This window comes from Amblyomma americanum, chromosome 7, assembly GCF_052857255.1.
Source record: "Amblyomma americanum isolate KBUSLIRL-KWMA chromosome 7, ASM5285725v1, whole genome shotgun sequence".
In the NCBI taxonomy this organism is placed as follows: Eukaryota; Metazoa; Arthropoda; class Arachnida; order Ixodida; family Ixodidae; genus Amblyomma; species Amblyomma americanum.
Genome location: NC_135503.1, coordinates 99,946,295 through 99,959,023, shown reverse-complemented (window position 1 = coordinate 99,959,023; position 12,729 = coordinate 99,946,295).

The window sequence follows — 12,729 nt, the reverse complement described above, 5'->3', positions numbered from 1 at the left end:
CTTAATGAAAGGCTGAGGGAGCACGCAAGAGATGTCAAGAACAAGTCAGGTAGCAAAATGATTGACCATATTCGGAATTGCCGCAACTGCACTCCCGCGCTAGAAAAAATGTCAGTACTGCGCCGGTGCAAGACACAACTTGGAAGAGAGATCATTGAGGCTAATGAGATAGAAAAATCGGGTAACTCGTGTGTCAGCAATCCTTCAATTGTGCTCTCAAAAAAAGAATTCAGTTATCTTGCGCAGAATTAGAGGTCGACACATGGCTTGTCTCGTGCGATGATGTGATCTGTGCTGATCTGATATATATGTATGCGAAGGCTCTTCTTTCCCTCTTCTTGTTTGATAAGAGCAGCTGCTGTATTTAAGCAAATGTTCCATCATAAACACCTGAGTTGTTAGAAAGCGCTTGTCCTGTCCACCTCGTTTCTTTTGTGTCGTGTCTTTTGCGCAAAGAACCCAGAATGCTTAGGCACCAACTAGCCTGCAAAAACATACTCGCATGACGATAAAGATTGCACTCCACTTTTCGGCAGCACTAAGTTTATCGGACGCGCGAGGGATAAAAAGAACGTGAATTTATCGAAGCCTTGGAAATCGCGAAATTAGGGCCTGAAAAATGTGTTAGCGAGGCTTCCATACACCTGTACCACAAGGAGTTGAAGTTTCTTGGTTTGGCGTGATGAATATGGCTTTTGTCTTTGCTGTTGGTGCGCATGCGCTGTGTTGTCGAAGGAAGGTGACGTTGGTGCAATAAACCAGTTGTTAGACTGCGCTTGTCTCGTGTGTTTCTTCTCTCTTGTGCCATTCTTTTTGCGCAGTTATTTATTGTTTCCATAATTGCGATTAAATTTCGCCTCTTCCACGTCCTTGTCAGTGATCTTCTGTCTTGCCAGAGATGTAACGGGTTGCGGAGTTTCCTCCATGGTGTGCACTGTCGCAGAGTGCCTGGCGACGGTTTCCATTTGTAACGCTGTCCATGCCTCAATATCTGTGATATAGTCGTCCGAGAGACGTGCGATGTGCTCTCTCCACTTGTCCCATTTCACCATTTTAGCTTTGTCAAATGGTTTCCGACATTTGAATTCCTGAACAGCGCAGGAAATCTTCATTAAAGTTAGCGCATTCATATTAGCCTGGATATTGATTGTGGTTCAAATCAGAAGTCAAATTTCGAGGATAGGGTGGGCCAAATTTGGGATTGTTCCGGGTAAACGTTAGAGGTCACAATCGTACTGAGCGCATTCAAATTAGACTGGATATCGATTTTGGACCAAATCCGACGCGGTCAAAATTAAGGGGTGGGGTAGGCCAATGTCGGTAAAGACCAGGGTCAAATGTGGCCCTGTCGCATCTGCCATATTCAATGTCGCATCTGCCATATTCAAAGTATGCCTCGGCATATGACTTCAGGCTGTTACTAATAATTATTAAGACCGAAGGGCATTTAATGTCACACGACCACACGAACTGAAAATCTAGCTTCTGCATTGCGTACAATTATCGCTCTAATATCTATAGGAGGGCAATAGATTCTGTAAGAAGCGTAGACACAGTGTCGATAGCATTTTAATAAGAGCCACCTCCGCGGTTGACCACCTTCTCATATTCGTGTCCAATAGCAGCGGTTGGCGAAGTAGGCTATTATTTCTGTCGCTGGACTCAACCAGTTCAATTGCACGGCCTCTTCTGCAGCCTGGCAAATGAGATTAAGAAGCCCTGAAGGAAAGGATCAAGGGTGATCAATACGACAATTCTGAACGCCGAGTTCGAGGGGCTAGGAGTTAAATATGCAGCACGAGAGGGAGAGCGGTTATCGCCGACTTTCTTGAACGACGTATTGCAACGAACGCCAAAAAAGCACATTAAAATAACAATGTAGAGCCGGCCAAATTTTTAGCCAGAGTGCGCGACGGCCACTTTTTCTGCGCTCTTGATTTTACGATGAAGAAAACTTGCAAAAATCTCAATATTGGGCACGGGCTTAGTGAGCCCGCGCTATGATTTGATATTTGCAAGATTTCCCGTCATAAACCTGAGGAGCACGGGAAACGCGGCCGTCACGTACAACTAGAGATTTGGCCGGCTGTGTAGTGTATGATTTTTGGCTGTTGAGTAAAACTGTGCTGTGCCTTGCAACCGCTTTATATTGGCAAGACTAGTCAGTCTGTGGAAGGGCCGTAGATCATTGAATGATCATCGACAAGTATGATTAACACTGTGATCAGCGAAGTGTATGTTCCGAGAGGAGGGCGCTTTGGTGTGGGCTTGGTATGCTGCTCTTGAAAAACCTCCAAAGTGGCTGTGCTATCCTGAGGCATGTGTGTTTTTCCCAGAATTTCATATTTGGGATGGCGGTGGAGCGCGGGGCCATGGCGGGTTCATGTTATTCTTCCCGGTGATCTGAGGCAGGAGTTTGTTCGGGTCTGTCGTTTTTCTCCAGTTTACTCTTGCAGTTAAGCAAAAATGTGCGGCTATGTTGGAACTGTCTAAATCAATTAAGAACGAAGCTGCTTTCTTATAGCCATCGCAGGTTTTAATCTCGCTCATGACAGTAAGTATAGTGCCTGTTTTTTATTGCGCCAGTGCTTGACGCGTCAGTAGCAAAAAAAAGAAACATCATTCTTGATGTTGACCCACTGAGTTACCAGCGTAAGCTTGGTGGAGCGTCTCGCAAGCTGCACCCAGTGCGAGGAAGCTTGGGTAAGGTCGGAGGGGACGTCGCGCCAGCTGCTGCCAATGTAAGTAGGTATTCGTTGCTCGAGCTGCAGCCGAGTGGAGAACGAATGTGAAGATGAAGAGCGAGAAACGAGGCTTAGTGCACATCAAGGTGCCATAAAGAAGATGCGAGGAATGAAGTCGCCGAAGGATCGTGCAGCGTGCAGTGCAGCAAACGGTAAATCCTGCAAAAAGCAGAACCTTCGACAGATTCCGAAGCAAAACGACGAGTCCGGTGAGCAGGACATCAACGCAAACGATATGAGTGCGAACGTGCGGCAGCCAATCCTCAGCAAATAGCGATGCGGCAACCTGAATCAGAGCGGCGAAGACAATAGCCTTGTTAAACGGGAGGCGGAAACAGATGAACTCAAAGAAGGGCGTGAAAAAAGAGGCGAATGGCCACTTATTCTTATTTTCATTCCTCGTACATCATTACTCGGCCCCCTCCACTTCTTACCTATCGCCTACGCTACGTTTTTCTTTGCTTTCTGTGTCACCGTCTTGCAGAGTTACAGGTCAGCTGTGTTGTTTTTGCCACCTACGTCTTCATTACTAGTCTCTTTGTTATTACTGCAGCATTTGATTGATCATCCCGCCACCGATATTTCTCGCCTTCCCAGTACTTCGCCCAGCCCCCCGCCCCCCCCCCCCCCCCCCCCAACATTTTATGAAGAAAAAATTGGCAGTGGCTTAGGTCGACTGTGAGAGGTTTTACGTAGCGAGAGGTACGTTTCACTGGCTGACCTTGTTGTGGTCACTGTATATTTAGCAATGAGAGATAGCAATGAGAGACATTGGGTACACATCTTTTATTCATTTTGCTGTGAAGTAGCAATGCAGTGAAGTAGCATGCAGTGGTCTAAATTTTGGAAGAGTTAATCGTCTCTTGTCTATACCGCTGCTTAGCAGCGACTGGACTCTCCTTCTCTGAATTCTTGTCAAACGTTATGATGCAGCCGCTCATTACATCTCCGCACTTTTATACGCAATCTTGAGCATGCGACGCGCAGTTCGGGTGATAGAGCGGCGTGCGGCGACGAAGAGCGCGGCGCACCTGTGGGGTCTCTCTGGTTACCATGGTATCTGCGCATGCGCACAACTGCTCATTCACGTCACGTCACACGCGGCTCAGACGGTGCAGTGGGCGCACGGTCACGTCGATGGCGAAGCGCACGCCGCAGCTACTGCTCCTCTCCAATTGTCATCGTAACGGCGCATGCCCACAACTGGCCTGTCCCGGCCACCGCGAAATGCTCGACTGGTAGCCCCCGTGTAGCTCTCGCTACAAAATGTTGAACATCGCAGCATGCACTACGCCAACCTTGCCGCCCATTACTGTGTATCTTCTCCGGTGTCTCGGCCAGCTTGCAAACGTATCTCCTATTCGAGATCATTGCCTGTATGAAGCAGGCGACGCAGGAGTGCGGAACACTCGAGTACAGAGATGCAGCCAGTATCCCGGAATCACCATGGTCGCAAACGTACTTTAATGTAAATAATTTCAAGGCTTTAAACGATAGTAAAATCCCATCATAATCCACTCTCCGTCATAATCCAGCACCGTCATAATCCAGCACGAGAAGGATTGAAAATTTGATTTCATTTTTGAGGGTTTAAAGTCCCAAAAACGACTCAAGCTATAGAGGGACGCCGTAGTGGAGGGCTCAGGAAATTTCGGCCAACTGGGGTTCTTTAACGTGCACTGACAACGCACAGTACACACGCCTCTAAAATTTCGCCTCCATCAAAATTAGACCGCTGCGGCTGGGATCGAACCCGCGTCTTTCGAGTCAGCAGCCGAGCGCCATAACCACTGAGTCACCGCGGCGGCTATGGATTTCAAATATTCAAAATCTGAAGCAGAATGAGCATATAAGTACCACCGTTGCATCACCACCATAAAAAATGTTTATCCGATCATGCCAATAATGGATTGGTGGGCAGTGTCATCGTCACGTGCTCTAGCATTTAATAAGCGTTTGATGTGGGAGCAAATTTACTCCCTTGTAACCTAGGCGCACTTACTGTTATCGCTTTGTTTGCAGGAACTGTTTCGCGCCAGACGTATTTCGCAGCACACGTGTCAGCGACAAGGACGACAATGAGGGGCGACAAGGAAAAATGGAGCAGAAACTGAAAGGCCATAAACACTGTTATTCAGACAACAATGACAGAATACGTAGGATTCAAAAGCCGCACGACGTGACCGGTCACGCTTCGCGGGGATATCAACGCGCGCAATAAAGAGGCAGTCTAGCAAGTGGAGCCGGCTTCTTGTTCTTTATTTTAGTTTCACTTGTGTGATTCGCTCTAAAAATGACGAAATAGACCACCAAGTTACGCTTCCTCAATTCTGAAACCATGAGAATTGGCTACTCAGACTTCTGCTGTTCTAGGCGAAGCTGACGTTTTTTTTTTCATTCTCTGTTCTATATATCTCTTTTTTAAGGCGCAATGTTTTCGAACATTTTCTGGTTATGAAACACACGTTTCAATTTCCTACGCATTACAGCCCCTGGCCAAAACTATAAGCTCGGTCACAGCCCATTAGATAATAAGGCATCTGATATTGAGATATCCAATGGATCACGTAAATATTTTGTCCAATTTAGGGTCTCTAGATTGCTCCTGTGGTAGGAAAATGAAGGTAAAAAGACACCGTTGCACGCGCGTTGCATGTGTTCCATATCCGTCTATTATTCATGTTTTACGTGCGATATTCTCTGCTTTCGGGAGGTCCATATCATGAATCAAGTACAAAGAAACCGCTAATACCCTGAACAGAATAATTCGGAATTTGAACCAAGTTCTACTATCTTCTTGAGCACGTAGTCCCACTCCTGCACGAAAAGTGTTTTTTTAGGTGTTTATTGGCTTCTTAGAGTCTTTTCAATGTTTTGAGAAGATTTTTCAGATTTGTTAGCAGCCCATGCAATGTTTTGATGTGCAGAGTTAAATTACGTGTGTCATTTATTCCATTGATGACGTAAGAAGCCTTACCTTTTTTATTGCCTGCTTCATTGTACCTTTGAACACCCACTCACCGTTGGCAGAGATTCCAAAAAAGGGGCGATAAATGTGAGGACTAGGCATACCTTTTTAAACTCTAAATTTTTCCTATATAAAAGAGCTGATGTATAGATGTCGTTCTGTGGTGCCACCTGATTCATGCTATCCACTGGCGCTCTCCAGGGCAGCAGCAAAACTGCTGCAGCTCCACTATTACACCTGTCCTAAGATCGTGACCTCAGATGTGTTAACAGTAACTGCAGGCTTAATCTCAGGCTTTGCTGCAGCCTCTTTCGAGCATGCCTTGATTACGATTCGCTAAATGGGGCTACGCAGCAACCATAAAAACAATAGAAAAATAAACGCCCCCGTGTTGTTGTTCTCTCCTCTCTCCACACCGACCCATCTCTGCAGTGTTCATTTTTCATGGGGATCGAGATTTTCTATGCCTTAACGAGCCATATCGGTGTTCAGCGGTATTTCCATTTAGACTTGTGACATCTATTAGCTCATGCAATAGCTTCTCAAAATATAATTAATGCAGATGTGCAAAACTGAATAAAGTGGAGAGGTTTGTTTTGTGGTTTAGTGAAGCGGAAGGATAATCGATCGACTAGCGGAGCATTCGCATTAGCTCCTTTCAGGGCTACAACGAGCGATTGAAATTTGCGTCACTGAAAGTCACGCGTAGGTAGTCCAAAGTGCCTCAGCCTGAAGGGTTTTTTTTCATCAAAAAGAAGCCACCGCCTATGTCAGGTCACTATAACACATTTCGAAGGATTTGTAGGCTTCGTACGTTTTTATTTCACTTTTCGCTGTTTGAAAACTTTCAGTGTCATACCGGATCTCATATTGCATGCTAACATATAGCATTTGAATGAAGCGGGAGCCTTGTTAGGACTGAGAGCCGCTAGTTTCAAAGCACCAATATTTAAGAAATGACCGCTCTGCGAACGTTCAGACGGGATGGATAAAAGCGACGCCTATTGCTTCGAAATCAGCTCTTTGTCGATACCCAGATACGCTTTGGAGAACGTAACTGGTGTTGCTCACGGTGTCGTGCGCACAAAAAAAAAAATTCTAATGGCGGAGCAAGAGCGGAGAAATGCAGAGTACCGTACTAAGCCTTGGGAGCAATGAAAAAGGGGGGAAAGCAGCTGGTGAGGATCAGGTAACAGCAGATCTGTCGAAAGACGGAGGGGAGATTCTGATAGTAAAACTAGCCACAATGTATAACGAAATGCCTTATGACTTCGACCGGTACCAGAAGCTTGGAAGAACGCAAATATGATCTTAATTCATAAGAAAGAAGACGCCATGGACTTGAAAAATTACAGTCCGATCAGCTTACTGTCCGTTGCCTACAAGGTATTTAATAAGATAATCGCTAATAGAGTCAGGGAAACCTTAGACTTTAATCAAACAAATGATCAAGCAGGCTTTCGTAAAGGATATTCCACAATAGATGAAATTCACACTATTAATCAGGTGAGAGAGAAATGCGGAGAATATAACCAGCCCTATATAAAGCCTTCATTGATCACGAGAAAGCATTTGACTCAGTGGAAACCTCAGCAGTCATGCAGGCATTGCGGAATCAGTATGCAGAAGAGCCTATGTCAAAAATACTGGAATATATATATATATATATAAGAACTGTACAGCAACCATATACCTCCCGTAAAGTCAGCAATAAAATTCTAATAAAGAAGGGCGCGTCAGGCAAGGTGACACGATCTCGCCAATGCTATTCGCCGCAGGTTTACACGAAGTATTCCGGGGCCTGAATTGAGAACAGTTGGGATAAGATTTAATGGAGAATACCTAAAATAATCTGCGCTATGATGACATTACCTTGCTGAGTCACTCCAGATATGAACTGCAAATCATGGTCAATGATTTAAATAGGCAGAGCAAAACGGTGCGTTTAAAAAATTAATATGCAGAAAACAAAAGTTATGTCAACAGCCTAGCAAGGGAACAGCAGCTCACAATTGGAAGCGAGGCGCTGGAAGTGGTAAAGGAATACGTCTACTTAGGGCAGGTAGTGACAGCTGATCCGGATCATGAGAAGTAAATAACTAGATGGATAAGAATGGTGTGGAGCGGCATATGGCAGGTTCTCTCAGGTCATGAATAGTAGGTTACCAATATCCCTCAAAAAAAAAGTGTACAACAGCTGTATCTTACCGGTACTCACCTACGGGCCAGAAACATGGAGGCTAACGAAAAAGGGTTCTACTCAAGTTAAGGACAACGCAGCGAGCCATGGAAATGTAAACGATAGGCGTAGCGGTAAGAGACCGGAAGTGGGCAGAATGGGTGAAAGAACAAACGCGTGTTAATGACATCCTAGTCGAAATCAAGAGGAAGAAATGGATTGGGCAGGGCATGTACTGCGAAGGAAAGACAACCGCTGGTCCTTAAGGGTAACGGAGTGGATTCCAAGAGAAGGCAAGCGTAGCAGGGGACGGCAGAAGGTTAGGTGGGCAGATGAGATTAGGAAGTTTGGAGGCATAGGGTGGACGCAGCCGGCAACGGGCAGGGTTAATTGGAGAGACATGGGAGAGGCCTTTGCCCTGCAGTGGGTGTAATCAGGCTGATGATCATGATGATGACGATGATGATACTTAGCTTTGGCGGCTGCTGTTTTCTACCCCTGTCCTTGCTAATATTTATTCTCCAATTGCATGCATGGGAGTACCCTTTCGCGAACCTACACCACGTGTACTTTTCGTTGCCCACAGCAATCAGACTCTTCCCACCGTCTTAAAGAGATATCGAAGTTGCCTACCAAGGTTGCTCTCGGGGCTTGTTGGTAGCACGTGACATGCAAAAAAGCGCAACAGCACACGGGGCAAAGCAAGAACACACACGAGGGCTAAAAAGTTTATGTGAACCACGTGGCGGTAAATCTACACGAAGTGGAGATACATTGGGCAAGCGCTGGAGATATAGACTTTACTCTTCATTCACTTGACGCCCGCGTGAGGTGGTCAGCAGCGCCTGACCGCATGAGAAGTGATCACTATCCGATTTTTGTGTTTTCTGCGAGTTTCGTATGCGTGGTCCTAAAATCAGCAATGTGGTCAACTGGCACAAGTATAGAGAGCACCTTGAACATGTTTCTGCTGATGTTATTGACAAAATGATTTCTAGTAAGCTGGCCGCAACTACGGCGGCCATGTAACCTGATCATTTTACGGGGCCCGGATTTAAAACTCGGGAACCTTTGCGCAGTGAAAAGAAGGGCGGAGCGCCAACTCATGCAGAAGAAGGATGACAGGGACTTCAATGCGACTTCAATAGCCTGAAAGCTGCCATTCGACGGCACACGAACAAGCTCTACAGGTCTCAATGGGCCTCATTCTGCGCTAGACTGGCTGTGTTCTCACCGATGACGAGAATATGGCGAGTTATTGGCAGCCTTGCTGGAGAATTTCGCCCTTCGAAGCCTTTTGAAGCTCTTGCAATACGCAAGGAAAAACCTATTGCGTGCTTGGCAGAGGAATTTGCAGACGCACTCGTACGTGCTAATTCTGGTATGAATATATATGTACACCAACTGCTTCCTCCAGGTCTATCATGGACGTCTCGTTCACGCCTCGTGAGCTTCAGGCTGCGCCCAGTGGCCTGCGGCGCCGGTGTGCACCAGGTCCCGACGGCATCACAAACTAAATGATGCATAATCTGACCCTGGAACTTAGGAAAAAGCTCCTAAACTTCATCGAGTCTGGGATAATGGCGATGTTTTTCCGTCGTGGAATGTGGCACCTATAGTTCCAGTACTGAATACTGGCAAAGACATGACGGACGTTACCTCGTATCGCCCTCTGTCCTTGACCTCCTTTGTAGCTAAGTTGATGGAGAAGCTGGTAAATGAACGCTTATCGTGGTGGCTTGAGGACAGCAAGGCAAGCCAACATGTATTACAGGATTCCGCCGAGGTCTTAGTTCCCAAGATAGTGTCTTAGACTTGGTTAGTCACATTGAACACCTGACAGCTTTTGGCCTTTCCACCTTAGCGATTTTTCTTGACGTTGCGAAAGCTTACGACAACGTGCTTCAGAGCTCAATTCTATACAGTTTGCAAGGCATGGGCACACAGGGCCATATGTTAAGATTCATTTACAAGTTTATAAGTGATAGCGCGGTTCATGTAGGCTTAGGGAGTACGTTAAGCACCGAAAGGGTTCTATCACGAGGTGTTCTTTCCCCCACGCTCTTTAACGTCGTAATGGCTGGCCTTCCCGATTCGTTGAAAAAAAGTGGCAGGCAAGTGCGTATGTCAATGTGTGCTGACGACATCTGTATTTGGATTACTGGCTACCAACACAAGAGATTAGCCCTGATAGCTCGACAGGCTCTACTTTCGCCACAAGCTTACCTTCAAGGTGTGGGGTTGTCTCTGTCAGTGGAAAAACCCGGCTTTGTTCTGTTTACAGGTGTAGGAAGACGTCAAACGCGGTTGACGATAGACCTCGGTCACTCTTGCATCCGTCAATTCAACCACACGCGTTTCCTGGGCGTCGTTATGACTCCCGTCTACAGTGGCGAGAAGCTGTCGATGCGATTGTTTTATCTCTTTCTTCACGTCTCAGAGTGATGCAAGTGAGCAATGAGGAAACCATCCTTCTTCAATGGTCAAACTTCATGAAGCGCTGGTGGTCAGTCGCATAATGTATCAGTTACTTTTAATTTCCCCCTCGGCATTACAGCTTGAACGTCCCGAAGTTGTCCACAGAAAGGGCCTAAGGAGAGCCATTGGAGTTCCTCAGTCTGCTGCGAACAAGGCAGTACTTCATGAGTGTCTATCGAAACTTCTTAGCCTTGTCGCTTCTCAGAGACTAATAATGCATCTTGGCCGCCTAGGAAAAACGGTAGCTGGGCGATACCTTCTCCAGCGGCTCCGCAAGAGTTATGAGTCGAAGGCCTACTTGGCACTTATAATTAATACTTTTATTTCGTTAGGCCTCAATGTCTGAAGGCAAAGGAAACGATTGAAACCACCCTGAACTGGTCTTATCCGAACTCGACTGTAAGGTCACAATTCCCCTAGTGAGCGCAAAACGCAGCGCTAATTTGGCAGCAACGCGTTCTCTCGTACTTGAACATTTGGAAACAGAGTATCAATCAATCAATCAATCAATCAATCAATCAATCAATCAATCAATCAATCAATCATGTTTATTTAACATCATGACGATGTTGGGTGCGCCGACAAAAAACCATTGGGAAGGCTTGACGACGCCGACGCACCCCACAAGGGCATTGCAGTGGTACACAACATGGTAGCACTTCCAGGGATAAAAAAAAGAAAATGAACAAAAGTAACATATTTGGCATTAGCTGTACATCAATTCGGACTCCTTATTTAGTTGATGTGGGAGAGTGTAGCTCAACATTTGATAACCATAATTTGTTCGCATCCTAGGCACATACCATTTGGGTGTCGCACGTGTAGTGTACTTTGGCTCATTGCATTGTAATCCTGACAGATTTAGCACATCGCAATTATTGTGATTAACACCGGTTTTATACCGTTGTAGAAGTAAAACTTCGTACAGCTGTGGCAAACGGATGATTCCAAGTTCATTAAAAAACGGTTCGGTGTGTTCTAGTCGAGGAGCATTCATATTATTTCGAACAGCTTTCTTTTGAAGAAGATACAAGCGGTTAATATTTGTAAAAGACGTGGTACCACACCAAAAAACAATAATTTACAACAGAGGGAAAAAAGTGCACTATACGACATTTTCTTGATACTCTTCGGCATGAAATATCTCAGTCGACACAAAATACCGACAACCTTTGACAGCTTGTTCATCACCATGTCAACGTGATCATTCCAACTCAAATGCTCATTAAAATTAACACCTAAACTTTTGACCGCAGGGACCGTTTCGATGAGCGACTTACCGATCCTTAAACAGAGTGGTGGAAAATTTGTCAACTTGTTACGAGGCCGGAAAAGCACGGCCTTCGTTTTTGCAGTGTTTATGTTTAATAAATTATTTTGAGACCATTCCTAGAATGACTGTAAACATTTTGTGGCTTGTTTCTCAAGATCTGGCAGTTGTGCAGCTCTAAAGAATAAAGTGGTGTCATCAGCGTAAATCACAAAGGTTGGAAGATTACTAATACAGACGATGTCATTAACATAAAGAAGAAACAGCAATGGTCCCAAGATGCTACCTTGCGGGATACCAGAAACGATGTGTCTAATATCAGATAAAGCATTGTTTATTTTTACTTGTTGCGATCGAGCACTTAAGTGAGACTGAATTATGTCAAGAAACTGTCCGCGGAAACCGTAATGCTCGAGCTTAGTTAACATTATTTTGCGGTTAATGCGGTCAAACGCTTTTGAAAAATCGATGAATATGCCAAGAGTGAGAAGTTTCTGCTCGAAGGACTCTAAAATTAGCTCTTTTTTTGTCAGCAGCGCGGTTTCCGTCGAAAGGTTCTTCCTAAACCCATGCTGACTGGGCGTTATTATGTTATTTTTGTCACAAAAGCTGGATATCTGCTTGAACAAGATCTTTTCAAAGCACTTTGAAAAAACAGGTAGAATAGATATTGGACGATAATTTGACAGACTGTTTTTGTCTCCACCTTTGTGAATAACTGTGACCTTGGCAAACTGCATTTTCTTAGGGAACACTGCGTGTTCAATACAGCTACTGAAAATACATTCTAACACAGGACTAATTACATCAGCGACATATTTTACTGGTGAAATTTTCAGGTAATCAATATCACACGACTTGCTGTTACGCAAAGCTAGAAGACAATTTTTGATTTCGTTCGCATCAGTTGGAGACAAGAAAGCACTGCAAACAACCCGCGAGTCAAGACACTTCATGTTCATAAAATTGTAGCTCACGTCTGCCTGAGACTCAAAATAGTTATTGAAATCATCTGCTAGTCGTTTCCAACTCAGTTTCATTGTTGACTAAAATTTCAAGTGCACTAGGAACAGTTGTACCTCGATTTAGA